A 20,221-nucleotide genomic window follows, 5' to 3' on the forward strand; every position below is an offset into this window, starting at 1 on the left:
GGTGTAGGAGCGAGAGCGGCTGTATTATCTGTGACAAACAGGTGCTGTTAAATTACAATATTATTTTTCTGGCTGTTTGGAAAAGTGTAAACAACACTACATACAGTGGCAAGAAAAAGTATGTGAACCCTTTGGAATTACCCTGGATTCCTTCAGAAATTGCTCATAGAATGTGTCACAACAATAGACAAACAGTCTGCTTAAACTAATAACACACAAACAATTATACGTTTTCATGTCTTTATTGAGCACACCGTGTAAACATTCACAGTGCAGGTTGGAAAAAGTATTAGAAACCTAGGATTTAATAACTGGGTTGACCCTCCTTTGGCAGAATTAACCTCAACCAACATTTTCTGTAGTTGCGGATTAGACCTGAACAATGGTCAGGAGAAATTTTGGACCATTCCTCTTTATAAAACTGTTTCAGTTCAACAATATATATATATATATATATATATATATATATATATATATATACACAGTATGTCTGGTGTGATCTGCTCTCTTGAGGTCATGCCACAGCATCTCAAATTGGGTTGAGGTCAGGACTCTGACTGGGCCACTCCAGAAGGTGTATTTTCTTCTGTTGAAGCCATTCTGTTGTCAATTTACCTCTGTTGTTTTGGGTCGCTGTCCGGTTGCATCACCCAACTTCTGTTGAGCTTCAATTGGCAGTCAGACAGCCTAACATTCTCCTGCAAAATGTCTTGATAATTTTTCCATCGATGATAGCAAGCTGTCCAGGACCTGAGGCAGCGAAGCAGCCCCAAACCGTGATGCTCCCTCCACCATACTTTACAGTTGGGATGAGGTTGATCTTGGTGTGTTGTGCCTTTTTTTTCTCTACACATGGTGTTCCTTCCAAACAACTCAACTGTAGTTTCATCTGTCCACTGAATATTTTGCCAGTAGCGCTGTGGAACATCCAGGTGCACTTTTGCAAACTTCAGACGTGCAGCAATGTTTTTTTGGACAGCAGTGGCTTCCTCCGTGGTTTCCTCCCATGAACACCATTCTTGTTTAGTGTTTTACGTATTCTAGCCTCGTCAACAGAGATGTTAGCATGTTCCAGAGATTTCCGTAAGTCTTTAGCTGACGCTCTAGGATTCTTCATAACCTCATTGAGCATTCTGCGCTGTGCTCTTGCAGTCATCTTTGCAGGACGGACACTCCTAAGGAGAGTAGCAACAGTGCTGAACTTTCTCCATTTATAGACAATTTGTCTTACCATGGACTGATGAACATCAAGGCTTTTTGAGATACTTTTGTAACCATTTCCTGCTTTATGCAAGTCAACATTTCTTAATATTAGGTCTTCTGAGATCTCTTTTGTTCGAGGCATGGTTCACATCAGGCAATGCTTCTTGTGAATAGCAAACTCAAATTTTGTGATGGATTGTATAGGGCAAGGCAGCTCTAAACAACATCTCCAATCTTGTCTCATTGATTGGACTCAAGGTTAGCTGACCCCTGACTCCTATTAGCTTTTGGAGAAATCATTAGCCTTGGGATTCAAATACTTTCCCCAACCTACTCTGTGAATGTTTAAATTATGTATTCAATATAGACAAGAAAAATACAATAATTTGTGTGTTATTAGTTTAAGCACACTATGTTTGTCTATTGACGTGATCAGATCAAATTCGATGACCAATTTATGCAGAAATCCAGAATTCCTAAAGGTTCACATACTTTTTCTTGCCACTGTAAATTAAAAGTAATACCAGTCTGTTCTAACAGAAAACAATTGTAAAGCCTTTATTAAAGCACAGTAAAGATTAAAAACAGCCATATCTGTGAAATTGCTTTCACCAACATTTTGCCATTGCATAAGCCTTGGTTCTCATGGAATAAGTAGGCTATTAAAAAACACTCAACCAGGCAACAGAAGCCAGATCTGTCTTATTTATGTAGATATATATGGATGATTTATAAACCCATGCACATTTAACAGTTAGGCTATTGATTATAGACCTACTTTCTTAGACAATTAGGCTAAGCAAGGGCTTCCTCAACTCTGCTGCTGCTGCCTCCGCATTGTTATCAATCCCAATAGGATGGTTAATTTTGCTATTATGCACATAGCAACACAGGGAAAGCGCTAATTCTACGGTGCACTGAAGATAATGCTTCAGAACCACGGACAGTGACCATATCCAGCGCGGGAGAAAGTGCATTTGTTGTAAAATAATATTAAATGTTTTTAGTGTTGCAACATTATTTTACATAATATAACCATATATAATTTCACTTTACATGTTTTTGGAGTGATGAACTGTGCCATCCTCGTGGTCTCCGCAATGGATTATTCCACACAGACAGGCATGAATCAGACAGGTGTCTTGTGCACCATGACAAAAACAAAAAAACACAATATAAAACGGCAGCTCTTCCACTAAGTCATCTATGCATTTCACTGAGACATAGTATATGCCAATTTTTTGGGACAATTGTGTATTATGCATCTGCCGGATGGTCACAATATTAACTTGTGTGTGCAATGTTCCCGTATATATTTGTTCTGAAATCACACATCCATCAAACACACACATACTACAGTTTCATGATTCTTCAGATGACGACTGACATGTTGAATTCACACCTTCTCTGTAGGATAATGGGTGCTGCAAACTTGACACGTAAGAGAAGGGACTACTCCTGGCCCCAGAGTTTCCTCATTTCCATGGCATCTAGATAGATGTGTGTGAAGAGCCAGGGCAACTGTGATGTAGACGTGGTAGGGAATGCCGACGACCAAATGTTCCACGTTGGAGACTATAATACTTCAGGAGATCCCCCTTTATGGGAGACACAGATTTGCAGACCTTACACTGCCATTTCATGAGCAGACGCCTAAGCAAAAAAACATATTAGCAGTATTCTGAGATGCAGTATTCTCACTGATGAGATGTTTGGCAATTAGCCTACACCAGTAACAACACACCTAAACCACATAGCTAAAATGTAGCCCTAATGTATGTCGTCCTCACTTTTATCAAGCATATAGTGTGATACATACCGTTTAGGTTAAACTGTCAGAGACTTATGGGATTCGGTTTCCATGTGCACCTGTTAAGAGATGAATATCAAATGTCATGCTATTGAAATATGAACATTTGTCACTCCCTGACCTTAGTATTCTTTGTTTTGTTTATTATTTTGGTTAGGTCAGGGTGTGACGTGGGTGATGTATGTGTTTTTGCACTGTCTAGGGGTTTTGTATGTTTATGGGGTTGTTACTATCTAGGTGTTTTGTAAGTCTATGGTTGCCTAGATTGAGAACCAATCAGAGGCAGCTGTTTATCGTTGTCTCTGATTGGGAACCATATTTAGGCAGCCATATTCTTTGGGTAATTCGTGGGTTGGTGTATATGTGTTAGTTGCCTGTGTCTGCACTTATCATATATAGCTTCACGGTTGTTTTGTAAGTTTGTTTAAGTGTTCTTCGTTAATAAATAGAAGATGTATTCAAATCACGCTGCACCTTGGTCTCATCTATACAACAAATGTGACAGAATAACCCACCAAACAAGTACCAAGCAGTGTGAATGGGAGGAACAGTGCTTTGTGGAAGAATGGACCCGGGAGAAGAATGAGTGGGTAACCAGCTGGGAGGAGATAGAGAGGTGTTCGATCAATCCAGAGAGAGTGCCAGTGCCCGCCTGGGATTCTATGGAACAGTGCGAGGAGGGATTCAGGAGAATGGAGGAACGGCGACGATGTAAGGGTACACGGCTAGCACGGAAGCCTGAGAGGCAGTCCCAAGATTTTTTTTGGTTGGTGGCACACGAGGAGATTGGCTGAGTCAGATAGGAGACCCAAGCCAACTCCTCGTGCTTACTGTGTGGAGCGTGTTACTGGTCAGGCACCATGTTATGCAGTGGAACGCATGGTGTCTCCAGTGCGCATTTCTAGCCCGGTGCGCTCTATTCCAGCTCCTCACATTGGCCGGGCTAGATTGGGCATCCAGCCAGGAAGGAGGGTGCCGGCTCAGCGCTCCTGGTCTCCAGTGTACCTCCATGGACCAGGATATCCTGCGCCGGCTCTGCGTACTGTGAGTCTGCACAGCCCTGTGCATCCTGTGCCAGCGCCCTGCATTTGCAGGGTAAGTATAAACATCCAGCCAGGACGGGTTGTGTCAGCTCTACACTCCAGACCTCCAGTACGCCTCAACAGCCCAGTACGTCCTGTGCCTGCACCCCGCACTCGCCTCCCATGACGGTTCCCTCCGGTCCGGATCCGCCAGAGTCTCCCTCCAATCCAGAGGCGCCACTCACTCCCGACTCGACCATCAGTCCAGTGGCGTCCTCTAGTCCGTGGTCGGCGGTGAGGGTTCCCACTCCAGAGACATTAAGTGTGATGAGTCAGAAATGCAGTGGGGTGTATGTCCTGAGCCAGAACCGCCACCTCAGAGTTATGGGGGGGGGGTCTAGGGGTTTTGTATGTTTATGGGGTTGTTACTATCTAGGTGTTTTGTATGTCTATGGTTGCCTAGATTGGTTCTCAGAGGCAGCTGTTTATCGTTGTCTCTGATTGGGAACCATATTTAGGCAGCCATATTCTTTGCGTAATTCGTGGGTTATTGTATGTGTTAGTTGTCTGTGTCTGCACTTATCATATAGCTTCACGTTTGTTTTGTTGTTTTGTATGTTTAAGTGTCCTTCGTTAATAAATAAAAGATGTATTCAAATCACGCTGCGCCTTGGTCTCATCCATACAACAAACGTGACATTTCCTCACATTGGCACGTCGCTCCCTTTTCACTTTACTCTGCACACAGCAGCAGCGTAAATCACCTGTGATTCTCACTTTGTGCATGTGCCCCTTTGAACTAGAAGTTTGAACACCCAGGATAGACTGTTAATATTTCAATGTCATAACTGTAACCTACCCGAAATTCCAATGATTTGCTCATCACTACTAGCAAGGAGTCAATGTAATTGCTGAAAACATATTGACATGCTATTAAAATAATGTTGTGGTCATTAGCTAGTTAGTAATGTGTGTGTCCTACTGCTGTAGCTCCGTGTACATAGCTAGCTAGCAACACGTGGGATTTCCTAGTAGCTAACTCGCTAGCTAATTAGGGAATTCCACATGTTACTACTAGCTTGCTAGCTAACGTTAGCTAGTTATGTACACAGAGCTACAGCAGTACTCAGAACCGTCATTTATTTTTGCATTACACAATACACGATTATGAGAACAGTCAGGCATGTTTTTGGTTAGAAGTCCCCGAAATCTATCTAGCTAACTTACAAATCAGAGTTAAAACAAGCTACATAGCTAATCTTAGCCATTTCTAAATTCTAGAGGCAGTTGGCCAGCTCGATCCGCTTTGATTTTAAAATGACAAAAGCAACGAGGTTAGCTAGCTAGCTTTTAGCTATGTATGGAAGCTAGCCACATTCAGGGATAACATTACTTGTTAGCTAGCATTGGATTTAATGTTACAGGACAGGCTAGCAAATTTTATTCCGCATACAAGCCAAAAACATTTGAGTCATCAACTGATATCCAATACTTTATCATGGTAAAAACAGCTCTTACCTTACTTGATGTCAAATCCAACAATGACGGTGTTGCGGTATGGCAGGCGGAAAAAAACAGGCTTCAGCTTGTTGGAGTAGTGGTGGGTGCGAAATGCATTTCAGGAAGTGCAAGGTAATTAAAACCAAAGACTTCAATCACAAAATGTTCTCTATTTTTGGTTATCCTCATGAAATATTTTGAGCAACATATTAAGTTAGATTTTTGACATTTTTAAATTGTGAAATAAAATAAAATAATTGAAACAACTTTCATTCATTTGTATTAAGTATACACTAACGGTCAAAAGTTTTAGAACACCTACTCATTCAAGGGTTTTTCTTAATTTTCACTGTTTTCTACATTGTAGAATAAAAGTGAAGACATCAAAACTATGAAATAACACATATGGAATAAAGTAGTAATCAAAAAAGTGTCATACAGATTCTTCAAATAACCACCCGTTGCTTTGCACACTCTTGATATTGTCTCAACCAGCTTCACCTGGAATGCTTTTCCAATAGTCTTGAAGGAGTTCCCACATATGCTGAGCACTTGTTGGCCGCTTTTCCTTCACTCTACGGTCCGACTTATCCCAAAATATCTCAATTTGGTTGAGGTCAGGGGATTGTGGAGGCCAGATTATCTGATGCAGCACTCCATCACTCTTCTTCTTGGTAAAATAGCCCTACACAGCCTGCAGCTAAGAAATGACAGTCCCACTAAGCCCAAACCAGATGGGATGGCCTATCGCTGCCGAATGGTGTGGTAGCCATGCTGGTTAAGCGTCTTGAATTCTAAATAAATCACAGACAGTGTCATCACCATAACACCTCCTCTTCCATTTGTTACGGTGGGAAATACAAATGCGTATATCACCCGTTCACCCACACCGCGTTTCACAAAGACACACAAAAACCTCAAATTTGGACTCCAGGCAAAAGGTAAAATTTCCACCTGTGTCAGTCATGTGTAGGTGGCAGGGAAGTCAGGCGCAGGAGAATCAAACTTAGTGTAATGGAGTTATATTATTACTTAAAACAAAATATCACTCAAACTATGAATAATATAAAACAAAGTGGGTACGAGGACCGGTCGCGTAACAATACAAATAACACAAAATCTGAACAACAGACAATCTCTGACAGAGACATGAGGGGAAACAGAGAGTTAAATACATAACAGGTAATGCATGGGATTGAAACCAGGTCTGTAGGAAGACAAGACAAAACCAATGGAAAATGAAAAATGGATCAATGATGGCTAGAAGACCTGCGACGTCGACCGTCGAGCACAGCCCGAACAAGGAGGGGCATCGACTTCGGTAGAAGTCGTGACAACCTGTCTAATGTCCATTGCTCGTGTTTCTTGGCCCAAGCAAGTCTCTTGTTATTGGTGTCCTTTAGTAGTGGTTTCTTTGCAGCAATTCGATCATGAAGGCCTGATTCACACAGTCCCCTTTAAACAGTTGATGTTGAGATGTTTCTGTTACATGAACTCTGTGAAGAAATTTCTGAGGCTGGTCACTCTAATGAACTTATCCTCTGTAGCAGAGGTAACTCTTGTGGCGGTCCTCATGAGAGCCAGTTTCATCATAGCGCTTGATGGTTTTTCCAACTGCACTTGAAGAAACTTTCAAAGTTCTTGAAATGTTCCGTATTGACTGACCTTCATTTCTTAAAGTAATGATGGATTTTAACATTTCTCTTTGCTTATTAATATGAGCTTTTCCTGCCATATTATGGACTTGGTATTTTACCAAATAGGGCTATCTTCCTTGTCACAACACAACTGATTGGCTCAAAAGCATTAATAAGGAAATAAATTCCACAAATGATCTTTTAAGAAGGCACACCTGTTCATTGAAATGCATTCCAGGTGGGTACCTCATGAAGCTGAGAGAGTGCCAAGAGTGTGCAAAGCTGTCATCAAGGCAAAGGGTGGCAATTTGAAGAATCTCAAATATATAATACACTTTTTTGGTTACTACATGAGTCCATATGTGTTATTTCATAGTTTTGATGTTTTCGTTATTATTCTACAATGTAGAAAATAGTACAAATTTTGAGCGTATGTAAAAAAAAATGTTTTAATCAATTTCAAATCACCCCAGAATAATTTTTTACAGTGTAGGATGTTTGGGTTAATGTTAGGAGTTAGTTTAAATGGTTAGTGGTTAGGGTTAGCTAACATGCCAAGTAATTGAAAAGTAGCTAAAAAGTTGTAAGTACACTACATGAACAAAATATATGGACAGTACCTGTCGTCGAACATCTCATTCCAAAATCATGGGCATTAATATGGAGTTGGTGCCCCCTTTGATGCAAAAACAGTCTCCACTTTTCTGTGAAGGCTTTCCACTAGATGTTGGAACATTGCTGTGGGGACTTGCTTCCATTCAGCCACAAGAGCATTAGTGAGGTCGGACACTGGCTCACAGTCGACGTTCATCCCAAAGGTGTTTGACGGGGTTGAGATCAGCGCTCTGTGCAGGCCAGTCAAGTTCTTCCACATTGATATCGACAAACCATTTCTGTATGGATCTCACTTTGTGGACGGGGGCATTGTCATGCTGAAAAAGGAAAAGGCCTTCCCCAAACAGTTTCCACAATGTTGGAAACACAGAATAGTCTTGAATGTCATTGTATACTGTAGCGTTAAAATTACCCTTCAATGGAACTAAGGGGCCTAGCCCGGACCATGAAAAACTGCCCCAGACCATTATTCCTCCTCCACCAAACTTTACAATTGGCACTATGCATTGGGGCAGGTAGTGTTCTCCTGGCATCCACCAAACCCAAACCCAGATTCGGCCAGATGGTGAAGCGTGATTCATCACTCCAGAGAACACGTTTCCACTGCTCCAGGGTCCTTTTGGCAGTGAGATTTACACCACTCCAGCCGACCCGTGACATTTCGCAAGGTGATTATTGTGTGCGGCTGCTCGGCCATGGAAAACCATTTCATGAAGTTCCCAACAAACAGTTATTGTGCTGACGATTCTTCCAGAGACACTTTGGAACGAGGTAGTGAGTGTTGCAACCGAGGACAGACGGTATTTACATGCTACGCGCTTCAGCATTCGGCGGTCCCGTTCTGTGAGCTTGTGTGGTCTACCACTTTGCAGCTGAGCCGTTGTTGATCCTAGACATTTCCACTTCACAATAACAGCACTTACCGTTGACCGGGGCAGCTCTAGCAGGGCAGAAATTTGACAAACTGACATGTTGGAAAGGTGGCATCCTATGACGGTGCCACGTTGAAAGTCACTGAGCTTTTCAGTAAGGCCATTCTTCTGCCAATGTTTTTCTATGGAAATTGCATGGCTGTGTGCTCTATTTTCCACACCTGCCAGAGACGGTCGTGGCAGAAATAGCTGAATGCACTAATTTGAATTGCTGTCCACATACTTTTGTATATATACTGTAGTTGCAAAGTTGCTAAGTAGCTAAAGTTGTCCTTGATGAGATTCGAACACTCAACCTTTTGGTTAGTAGACTTTCGCATTATACGCCCACCCAACCAACTAACCACCCTCCTTTAGTTTTTGCCTTAAAGGGCAACTACGCCACTTTTTAACTCCTTTTGCATTATCTCCAGCACAATATCAGTGTCAACATATGTGAAAACTGCCAAGGTAAAAAAAACACGTTCTACCCGATGACATCATCAAAAGGTAAAACATAAAAATGAAGTGATTTTCAAACACTATGAGATTCACGGTGACATGGGGAACAAGAACATACCCACCCTTTGGGCTAGAAACTCCTTTCAGGTTTTGAAAATCATTTTTTTAAACTTTTAATGCTACTCTGTGATGTCACAGAGAAACACTTTCTTCTTGTCTTTTTAACCACAATGCTGTCTTCATGTATATAGATACTGGTTTGATGCTGGATATGAGGTGGCAGAATTGCCCTTTAACTGTGCAATGTTACTATACTAAACGTAACATATCATACACATTTGAGTGTCCCGGATATTTATTTACTATGTCCAGTCTAGGAGACCAGCCTGAATTAAGAGGGATGCTGCCCATAACATTTGTGCAGCATATGCCTACCTGAATCCTTTGTTAGCTTGACTATTTCTAGCAATAAACTTTGTAGCAACACTAGGCTGTTAAGATGATGAAACGGTCCTCTGAGGAGAGGACAGTGTAACTCGACGCTTCTGGACAGCTAATGCATCATTAACGCTTATCTAGTACAGTGAAGCCTTGCAAATGGAAGCGAATTGGTTGAGTAAGTAGCCGTAATCCATCCATGAATAAGTAAACAGTTATATATTGTGTTGACAGATACCGTCATTATAGTTCCTATCAGTCCGTTATCGCTGGCACGCTGGCGGTATCCGCAAATGGCAGCCTGCCTTGAGATAGACCTAAGCTAGGTCTATTATTGGGCTTGGATATTCAGACATTTCAAGGGAAAAACGACAATTGCACTCATTGGTTCTCCGCAGCCAGGTTAAACAATGGCTTTTCGATTTACAGGCCAACTGGTTAGGTTTGATAACACCATCATCCAGGGGCGCAACTTTGGTTTTAGAAGTGGGGGGAACATAACTTGGTGGGGTCTTGGGGTCCTCCCATTTTCTGGGGCATCTAAAGATCATTTATACACAATCTAATTAGTCCTATGGCCCTTCTAGCCATCTCTATTTAGAACAACAAAAAGTAAGCAAAAATGCCCACAGTCATCAAGCCAGGTAAGATTTCATTATTAAATATGTTTAAGTGAATGATAAGAATGAATTACATTTTTGTTCAGTGAATTTCATAGGCCTAATATTACTGCAGAGCTCTTTTTACTTGCACACCACATAGCGGGGTCACCACATCCTTCACCTAGGGGTCGAAGGCCCTGCAGCACCCCAACCCAGCCTTAGGATCTTAGTGAAATATTAATTATTGGTTTCAGGTGTGTTACGCCAAGGCCAGAGTGACAACCAACAGTACGGTAGACCCCCAGGGCCAGGACTGAGCAGCCCAGCAGCTAGGGGTCTCCTAAATAGCTATCTCCTCTGACGTGGGCATGTTTTCAATACAGACTCCTTTTGTCGTACAGTATTCCCTGCAAGGCATCCAGACCTTATGAAAGTTGTACAGTATACCCATAATCTTGTAATAAATCATATCTAGTGATACATAACTGGACATTGATTCCATCCATTGTGGGAGGATAAACAACCTTCCAATTAATAGCACTCCATTTCTTAGCCACTGTAAATGCTTGGTTAAACGGTTTCTTCTGAGAACAGTCTGTAGTATTTCCAAGCAAACAAAAACAGGGAGAAGGGAGACTCTGCAGACATGCTGAGATAAAAGAAGTCTTTGCCAGAATTCAGCCGGCCTTCACAAGACCATAACAAATGCAAATATGTCCCCTTTTGTGTTTCACAACTCCAGCAGAAGGATACAATTTCTGAGTGCATGATATTCAGCTTCACTGGCATATAGCACATTCAATGGATGGTCTTAAACTGCTTGAATTTATGTTTATTATATGAACATGACTCGACATGCTAACATATATGTTTCCCTTCATCATCATCAATAGTGTCTCCCAGGTCTTCCTCACATTTTTATTTTTCATGTTTTGTCTCATCGGGAAAAGCCTCTATCAACCCTTGATACAGTTTGGAAATCAACTTCAGAGGTTCGTCATACTGCCTTAAAATATTGTCCGTGATTTGAAGCTTCTTGCTTGTCCAGTGTTTGCTGCACAGAGAGAATAAAGTGTTGCATCGGCAGTAGTTCACCTCTGCGCTGTTACAGACTGGTCTACCCTGGCTGCCTGACCCCGATGAGACCCCAGTCACCATCTGTCCTGTGCAGATGAGGCATGACAAATAATTACCTTGGTGTAGATGTATACATGATATTATCCATGGATAGAATCAATGGTTCAATTATTGAAATGACTGTTATTCCCAGATCCCAGACTGTAGCCTACCCACCAACTCAAGATTGAACATTGTACCAATTCACTGATTGTTATAATATATTGCAAAATTCACCTGAGCTCCGTAGACTGGTCTTCCCTGGCTGTATGATCCTGCTGGGACACCTGTCACCATCTGATCCTGCTAAGACATGATGAGCATAGTGTTGTGTACTGACTGTGCACCACGACAGTGAAGCCTGTAGAGCTGTTCATACCATGTCAGTGTGAAAAGTAGGGCATTAGCTAGGAAAACTGTCAGATCAATAACGTTACATTGCTATACTGACTAATAAAAACTCACATTGCCCTGAAAAAAATTCAGAATATTGGTCTTCAATCGTTTGGCAGCTGGTTTCTTAGTTTGATTCAGGTCGAGTGTGGTTCAGGCAAAAATTATAGATAAAAAGTAATCTAGCTAGCAAGCTAATGTTAGACAATGTTTGGCTATCTCTAGCTAATGGTACAATGGTACATCATCAAATGTACTTCTGTTGAAATGGGACAAAACAAAGGCTATAAAACATGTCCATACACATAACAGCTGTTTGATATTGCTATCTGACAGATTGCTAGATGCAAGCTGGAGCTGAACTGGCTGTGGTAGCTACTAGCTAGCAAACTAACTTCTAGTAGCTAGTTCATTCACTTCAGTCGAGAAGGGATGAAACATTAGCTAACATAACATGTCAGTTACACTACTAGCTCAGCACTGGGAATAAATATGTTTTGACAGTCAAACAGCAGTTACCTTGCCAGCTAGATCAGTCAACTAAAGAGTAGCCCATTTCTGCTCTGCTTGCTCGGAGAAAAAGTGCAACACAGACAGCAGCTGCCTCTGATCATCTCTCCAGTGCTGGTCCTATACACCATCCTTTCAGAAGCTTTGCCTTCACACAGCCTGTCCACATGCTCTGTGGTGTTGCATGTGGTCCTAAATTCTGCTGGCTGTAACCGGAAAACAGACTACTTCTCTGAAGCGTTCGCATGGTCCTAAAGCACCCCGGTGCTGTGTACCACAGTGCATTGATAAAACTGGTCGGGGACAAAAATGCTATTTTAGAATGTAGGGGTGTCATGTCCCCCCGTCCCCAGTGAAAGTTGTGCCCCTGCTATTATCAGTTATACATTGCTGATCTATCTATATCATTTGGTAATAACATGAGGCCTATTATGCCTGGAACCCACTTCCTTCTCTCTCTCTTCCCTCAATTTTGAATTCAGACCATAGTCCTCTCATCCATAGCTTCATTCCACCGTCTGTCTGTCTTCATTTTGATACTAATCACTTCATTAAACATATCAGCACTGCTCTGCCACTGAGGTTAGATGGTGTGGCATGAGCTAAAACGGGCTTCGGAACATTTCATTTCTTTGTTTGTGTATTCAACAGTCACAGTCACACATATTGGATCAAATAACCACGGTGAGCTTCGAGGCTCCCAGTTGGTTTTACTCCCTCTGTTTAACATTGCTTTCTGACACACACAATGCACCAGCCAAGTAGATTTCTAGTTCAAACATTTCCGAGTCTGTCTACCTTGTTCTTTGCACACCAAGAAACTGTTAATTTCAAGCATCACAGTGCCGACTATGCCGTGTTGGACTCAATGTATATCACCTTGATATAGGCTAAGTATACATCCGTTTTACATACCATTGTTTGCCCAGCCATCCTAACCTAGATCCCTTTCTTAAACAACACTGGAGGGATGAGATGAGAGCTGAATCGAGAAAAAGCAGCAAACAAACACTGTTTGAAGGAGAATTCCCAGTTTACCTTCCTCATGTGGAACATATAAAGGCCCTGTGAAGGCGAGAGGGCTATGAGAGAGTATTGCTTGTATCTACAGTAACAATGCAGCCGAAAAAGGAAGGCTGGTAGCTTTGTTTTGTTTTATTCTTTATTTCCCAGCTTTCCAATTACATTTATGAAGTCAATAGAGCCAGGCTATAGAAAGCAGTCTTTGCTGCTCTTTCTGCTCTGAGAAAAGGAAAGTCAAAATGTCATCCTCTTTTGTGTGTGTGCATGTGTGTGTGTGCCTTCGTGCTCACCTATGTGTGCACGTGCAAATTTAAGTGTGCGTGTTTGACAGGGTGTGCGCTGGTGCAGTGTTTCCCAACCCTGGTCCTCCAGTACCCCCAACAGAACACATTTTCATTGGATCCCTGGACAAGCGCACCTGATTCAACTTGTCAACTAATCATCAGGCCCTCAATGAGTTGAATGAGGTGTGCTTGTCCAGGGATACAATAAAAATGTGTTCTGTTGGGGGTACTCGAGGACACTCTCTGATACAGAGAGGGTCAGAGAACATGTCCGGTAGTGGCATTTCTCTGGCATTTTTTAGGTACGGCTAGCAGTTGATGTCAGTTCTCTATCTGTCCCTCTATCTTCTGTCCCAGGCTTTTGAAAATGCTGGAAAAGAGAGATGAGGAATGATGGAGGAACATTATCATCCCCCTCTGACGTTTGATTTGTGGTGGAATATTCTTATGAACTCCCAACAGCTTTCAGACAGACGGGTTAAAGCCTAGCTGACTAGCTCCCAGATGGATTGCATGGTGTGTGTGTTTTGTGTGTGTGTGTGTGTGTGTGTGTGTGTGTGTGTGTGTGTGTGTGTGTGTGTGTGTGTGTGTGTGTGTGTGTGTGTGTGTGTGTGTGTGTGGTTTCTCTCAGGCTGTAATGGGAAAGTCTCTGTTATTACCACTACAGGGCAGAATCACTATGAAGACGAGAGAGAAATCAACTCTCTTTGACTTCCTTAAATTCTGCCATCACTCTTTTTAATGCTTCCGTCCTCCTCCCATATTTATGCTGGAAATATTGTGCGTATTGTAAGACAGACGGTCTGCATGACTGTTGAGTGCACAAGCCAATCACATGGCTAGTCTGGGGGAGGTTTCCATGGTGAAACGTTGCGAGGGACTGGCGAAACTCCAGAACTAAATCTGATCCATTGCTAATATGGTAATATGATATGTACCATTCTCCAGCAGCTGAAAGAAAAAGGGCCCCGACAGGCCTGTCCGCCTATGTGCCAGTCTGAATGTTTGTCTTAAACAGGTGAATTTCTGAAAAGAGTGGGAGATGAGGGAAAAATAGATATTTGAAAAAGAACCAGCACAATAGAGAAGCAGCCAGGCGCTAAGGCAGGATTTCCCAAACTCGGTCCTCGGGACCCCAAGGTTTGCACGTTTTGGTTTTTGCTCTAGCACGACACAGCTGATTAAAGTAATCAACTAATCATCAAGTTGTGATAATATGTAGCAGCTGTGTAGTGCTCGAGCAAAAACCTAAATGTGCAACCGTTGGGGTCCCGAGGACCGAGTTTGGGAAACGCTGCAGTAAGACGAGGAGACGCGGTGTCTGCTTGGATAAGAAGTTTACTCTTGATCAGCCTTAACTGCTGCTGCCTATAGGGATTGGGTCTAAGCTTTGAGTGTGTCCTGTCCTTGTCCCTTTGTTTGTTGTCCCTGTCGCCGTGGTGACCAGTGATCCTGAACCACTTCCTTCCCCAAGTGCCTGCTGTTCTGGCTCTGTTTGTCCCTGCAGGGTTGCTGTCGTTGAGTTGTTAGTTAGGGATGTGGAGAATCAGTGTGTGAGTGTGCCTGTGTACTCAGCTAGAACTGTGTATATATGCGTATGTGTTTGTGTGTGCGTGCATGTGTGTGTGAATGCATGCGCCTTTGTGTGTCTTTGTGCTTTTTGTGTGTGTGTGTGTGTTTGCCTGCAGTGATACATGTGTGTGCATTTGTGTGTGTGTGTGTGTGTGTGTGTGTGTGCGTGTGCGTGTGCGTGTGTGTGTGTTGGCCCGTCAGGGATGCCACCGTTGCAGCTACTAGGAAGTGGGTTGCGACATGGTCCGCTCTAAGGAGAATGTCCAGAAATAGACTCTATGCCCTCATCTAACTGATTTATTCACTTGCTCCCTTTTCTTCCCCCTTTCAACAGAATGCACTTAACTCTATCCTTGGTTAAATAGCCTCATGTCAGTGCACGTGCATGCCTGTGCGTGCGTGTGTGTGTCCGAGTGCATGCTCGTGACTGTTTGTGTGTAAGTGTTTTAAGGGAGAGGGACCATGGTGTACCCTGTCGTCCCGGGTGATGCTTGTTGCACAAGGAACTGATAACAAAGTACATGACATCCTTTTGTAGGTCTTTTTTAGTTTCTCCTAAACTTACCCTGCCGGTAAGGTGGTCACTGCAGGGCAGGCTAGCTGAGTATGCACGAAGAACACAGGCTTCTTAGCACCATTTAAACACACTCAATAACCCCTTAAGCCGAGTGGTGGACAATAACACTTAAAAAAAACTAAAACAACCCTGCCCATCGCTCCATCCCTCCCTCCCCCACCCAAGGCCAAATATGGATGGATAGTGTGATAGTAGTGAAGGAGAGTATGGGGGTGAAGGGATGAGGATGTGGAAAGAAAAGTGGTAAATGGGACAGCTGTGTTGCAGGAGCCCAGCCCAATAAAGGCACACACCCAGACACCCTTATGACCCTGTCGTGACAATGGCCCAAATCCACTCCCGAAACACACACACATTCCCCACAACCCACACACACAGAAAAGTCTAAACACTTCTGGTCAAAAGTAGTACACTAATGTGGGGCATAGTGTTCCATTTGGGACACACCCTATGTTAGACAAATGCACTGTAGACCACTGAGTCTCTCTCTCTCAACTCTCTCTCTATCTCTCTCTCTGAAACACACCGACATGATAGTATGAGCTAAGCTGACAGAATGAGCACGTTTCACACTTTTTAGGGCTGAGTGTGTACGACAGGCCTTTCTCTCTGCGCGGGGTGATTTTCAGATCTATGTGAAGTCTGGTTACTTTCTCAGCAACTCATATTCTCATGAGCCCATTTCGCCTCGAGGCCATGTCCCAAATGGCACCCTATGCCCTATTGTACGTAGCGCTTCACTTTTCAGCAGGGCCCATAGTAGTGTACTATATCGGGAACAGGTTACCATCTGGGCTGCAGGCTAGTCTTTACCCTCCTGAGGGAAGATGAATGCTCATGAAAGATCTCCACGACCACAGTGCTACTTGATCTAGGAGACGGTAATGGGCATCCGTTGACAAGGAGTGAGTACCACGCGGCACCCTATTCCCTTACATGGTGCACTACTTTTGACCAGGGCCAATAGGGCTTTGGTCAAAATAAGTGCACTTTAAAACAGAGTATGCTGTCATTAGGACACCGCCATGGTGGTACCAGATACAGGGCACAGTAAAAGGCATCCTATTGGCTGCTAACCCCATAGTGGGTCATCCAGGGTTCAGTTATGGTCCCCAGGGGATAGAGATTGACTCTGATGAAAGAGAGCCTTTATCACTTTCTGGCAGGGTAACTTAGGTCACTATGGTGCCAGCCAATCAGCCATGCATCTTAGGGGGTAAGGGCTTTGTGTGTGTTTGGGGTAAAGTGTGTGTGAATATGATTTCATTGCATTTACTTTCTGGGTGTGTTTGTAAATGTGTGTGTTTACTGTCTGTGTGTTAAGTGTGTGTGAGTGATAGTTAGTGACATGGGGTGCTTAGCAGAGAGGATTTGGAAGGAGCCATTGGGATTGGCCTGATAGGATTTCCCCTGGTGTTGGCCCTGCCATAGGGGGAAGTGTCACCTGTCTTCAGCATGGAGCAAAACAGCAGTTGCATTTAACTGCCCAAGGTCCTGCACTGCCATCTCCAACTCTGACCAGTAGCATCTCCTCAATCCTGAAGGACTGATAAGGACAAAGCCAGAGGCACTGCAGACCACTGCTGCTGGAGTGACCTGATTGGCTGGGGATAAAAGTAGTGATTTTATATTTTTTTATATTTTCCGACATATCTCCAGTTCTGCCAGCCGTATCTGGGAGCAGAAGGGCAGGAATAGGCCAAAGCATTTCAACCCCTTGAGTCAACTGAGGCTAAGGCAGCCTCAACTTACTGCTCCCTAAACATCCTCTCCCCTTACAGGCATGGCCACGGGCAAATCAAATTATTCCATACTACCCTCCAATAACCTCCTAGTCACATCTGATCTTTAACACAACTCTGCGTATCCATAACTTCTCTCGACTGCCTCTAGCAGCAGCAGCAGCAGCAGCAGCAGCAGCAGCAGCAGCCACTCTTCTTTCCCTCCATCACCACCTTCCCCAGTGGTTGTCAGAGTGGCAGGACTGGCATCCACCTACGGCTCGCCCCTGGCACTACCCAGCATGAGACCTACTCTGTCTGCCTGTCTCCTCCGCACCCACCGCACCCACCGCCACCACCAAGCCCTCTAGGCTTACATCAAACCCAGATATAATGCAGGGATGGAAGGAGGGTGGCGCGCAGTACGGCTTGTCCTGAGCACCACTCTTCATAATGACATGCTGCCCCCTGTGTCCGGGCAGTGTCCAGACCAAGAAGGGCAACTGGGGCTGCCATAGGCAGGTCCATCTCCTCAGGCTCCGTCAGTAGTCCTCTGTGCCAATGAGAGGGGTAGTTAAGAACATGCCAGTCAGGAAGTAAGAGGCCCTAATGGGACTGGATGAGACAACATGACAGCACCAGGGCCATTACAGCCACTGAGAGAGCCCTGTCAGACCTTGAGTGGAAAAAGAGAGAGAGAGAGAGAGAGAGAGAGAGAGAGAGAGAGAGAGAGAGAGAGAGAGAGAGAGAGAGAGAGAGAGAGAGAGAGAGAGAGAGAGAGAGAGAGAGAGAGAGAGAGAGAGAGAGAGAGAGAGAGAGAGAGAGAGAGAGAGAGAGAGAGAGAGAGAGAGAGAGAGAGAGAGAGAGAGAGAGAGAGAGAGAGAGAGAGAGAGAGAGAGAGAGAGAGAGAGAGAGCGAGAGAGAGCGCACAATGTCTTGAGTGAAAGCCAAATTGGATTTATACCAAAACATCGCACAACTGATCATATTTACACCCTACACACCAAAATATACACTTGCTTTATCGACTTCCAAAAAGCATTTGATTCTATTTGGCATACAGGACTGTTCTACAAAGTTATTGAAAGTGGTGTAGAGGGTAAAACATATGACATAATTAAATCAATGTATACTGGCAATATGTGCAGCATTAAAATTGTTAAGAAAATAACTGATTTCTTTAACCAGAGGGGGGGCCTTCGCCAGGGTTGCAATCTGAGCCCTGCACTCTTCAATATTTACATCAACGAATTGGCCACTATTCTAGAACAATCCTCAGCCCCTGGTGTTAGTCTCCACAATTCAGAGGCTAAATGCCTACTCTTTGCAGATGACCTATGCCTGCCGTCACCCACAGCAGATGGCCTACAGCAGAACCTGGACCTGCTAGAGCAGTACTGTCAGACCTGGGTCTTGGCAGTAAATCCCCAAAATGCAAAAAAAAATATTTTCCAAAGAAGATCCAGATCTCACGGAATTAGGCCAAAGTTCTCAATTGGTACAAAATATATAGAGTACTGCACACACTACAATTACTTAGGTTTAAAAATAAGCTCAACTGGACACCTTAATGAGGCAGTGAATGAACAGAGAGAAAGCACGCAGGGAATTATGCCATTAAAAAACAAATTCAAATTGAAATACCAATTAAAATTTGGCTAAAACAAAATGTGTCATTTAACCAATTCCACTTAATGGCAGCGAGGTGTGGGGTCCACTTGCCAAACAAGATTTCATCAAATGGGACAAACACCCCATTGAAACCCTGCATGCAGAGTTCTGTAAGATTCTCCTACATGTCCTGAGGAAAACTACAAAACAATGCATGCAGGGCAGAATTAGGCCAATATCCACTAATAATAAAAACTCAGAAAAGAGCAATTAAGTTTTGGAAACATCTAAAATACAGTGACCCCCTCTCATATCCTTACCAAGCCCTGCAATGCCAAGCGCTGAGCAAAGAAAATAGTCCCCTCATCAATCTGGTCCTGGGGCTGAGTTCACAAACCTGTTCTACTAACACACTGAAGCCTCAGGACCAGAACATCCAATCAATCAGAATAAACCAAATGACAACACAGTCAAAACAAAACTACATTGCTTATTGAGAAACACAACAACACAAAGTAAAATGCAGTGCTATCTGGCCCTAAATCGACAGTACACCATGGCCAACTATTTGACCATGATTTCTGATCAAAACCTTAGAATTACCTTGACAAAGTACAGGCTCAGTGAGCACAGCCTTGCCATTGAGAAGGGTAGACACAGGAAAACCTGGCTCCCAGAGCAAAGGCTGTGCAAACACTGCACAACAGCAGAACTTGAGACAGAGCTGACTTTTCCTGACAAAATGTAAAAAATATAAAGCAATTAGAGAGTGAATTTCCCCCAGATTTGAAACCCTTACTCAAGGTTTCAAAGACCTCTCTGATGGGAGTAGGCTACCCATCCTGTTGAGGGAGGACGCAGAGAGTTGTGGGTTGGCAGCGCACTACATCTGCCATAAGATGAGGGACAGTGTCTGACAGACCAATCAACCTGCACATGTCCTCTACTGTATGCTTATTGTTATTGTTATTGTTCATTGAGAGAGAGAGAGAGAGAGAGAGAGAGAGAGAGAGAGAGAGAGAGAGAGAGAGAGAGAGAGAGAGAGAGAGAGAGAGAGAGAGAGAGAGAGAGAGAGAGAGAGAGAGAGAGAGAGAGAGAGAGAGAGAGAGAGAGAGAGAGAGAGAGAGAGAGAGAGAGAGAGAGAGAGAGAGAGAGAGAGAGAGAGAGAGAGAGAGAGAGAGAGAGAGAGAGAGAGAGAGAGAGAGAGAGAGAGA

The 20,221-nt window shown here is 43.5% G+C and overlaps 1 protein-coding gene and 1 long non-coding RNA gene across 3 annotated transcripts in view; one reads left to right on the top strand and one right to left on the bottom strand.

Annotated features, from left to right (window-relative positions):
* LOC135505812 (alpha-(1,6)-fucosyltransferase-like) overlaps positions 1-20,221 on the top strand; it is a 159,305-nt gene that overhangs the window by 8,986 nt on the left and 130,098 nt on the right. The gene's annotated exons all lie outside the window — the stretch shown is intronic.
* LOC135505545 (uncharacterized) lies at positions 1,614-12,383 on the bottom strand. Of its 2 annotated transcripts, none has more exons than XR_010450284.1 (4): positions 12,229-12,383; positions 11,554-11,619; positions 3,023-3,072; positions 1,614-2,801 (listed from the first exon to the last, which is right to left on the bottom strand). It is a non-coding gene; the product is annotated as an uncharacterized LOC135505545 (long non-coding RNA). The 2 variants fall into 2 exon arrangements; XR_010450283.1 differs by having other exon boundaries at positions 11,554-11,622.

The sequence above is a fragment of the Oncorhynchus masou genome, chromosome 19 (genome assembly GCF_036934945.1).
Source record: "Oncorhynchus masou masou isolate Uvic2021 chromosome 19, UVic_Omas_1.1, whole genome shotgun sequence".
In the NCBI taxonomy this organism is placed as follows: domain Eukaryota; kingdom Metazoa; phylum Chordata; class Actinopteri; order Salmoniformes; family Salmonidae; genus Oncorhynchus; species Oncorhynchus masou.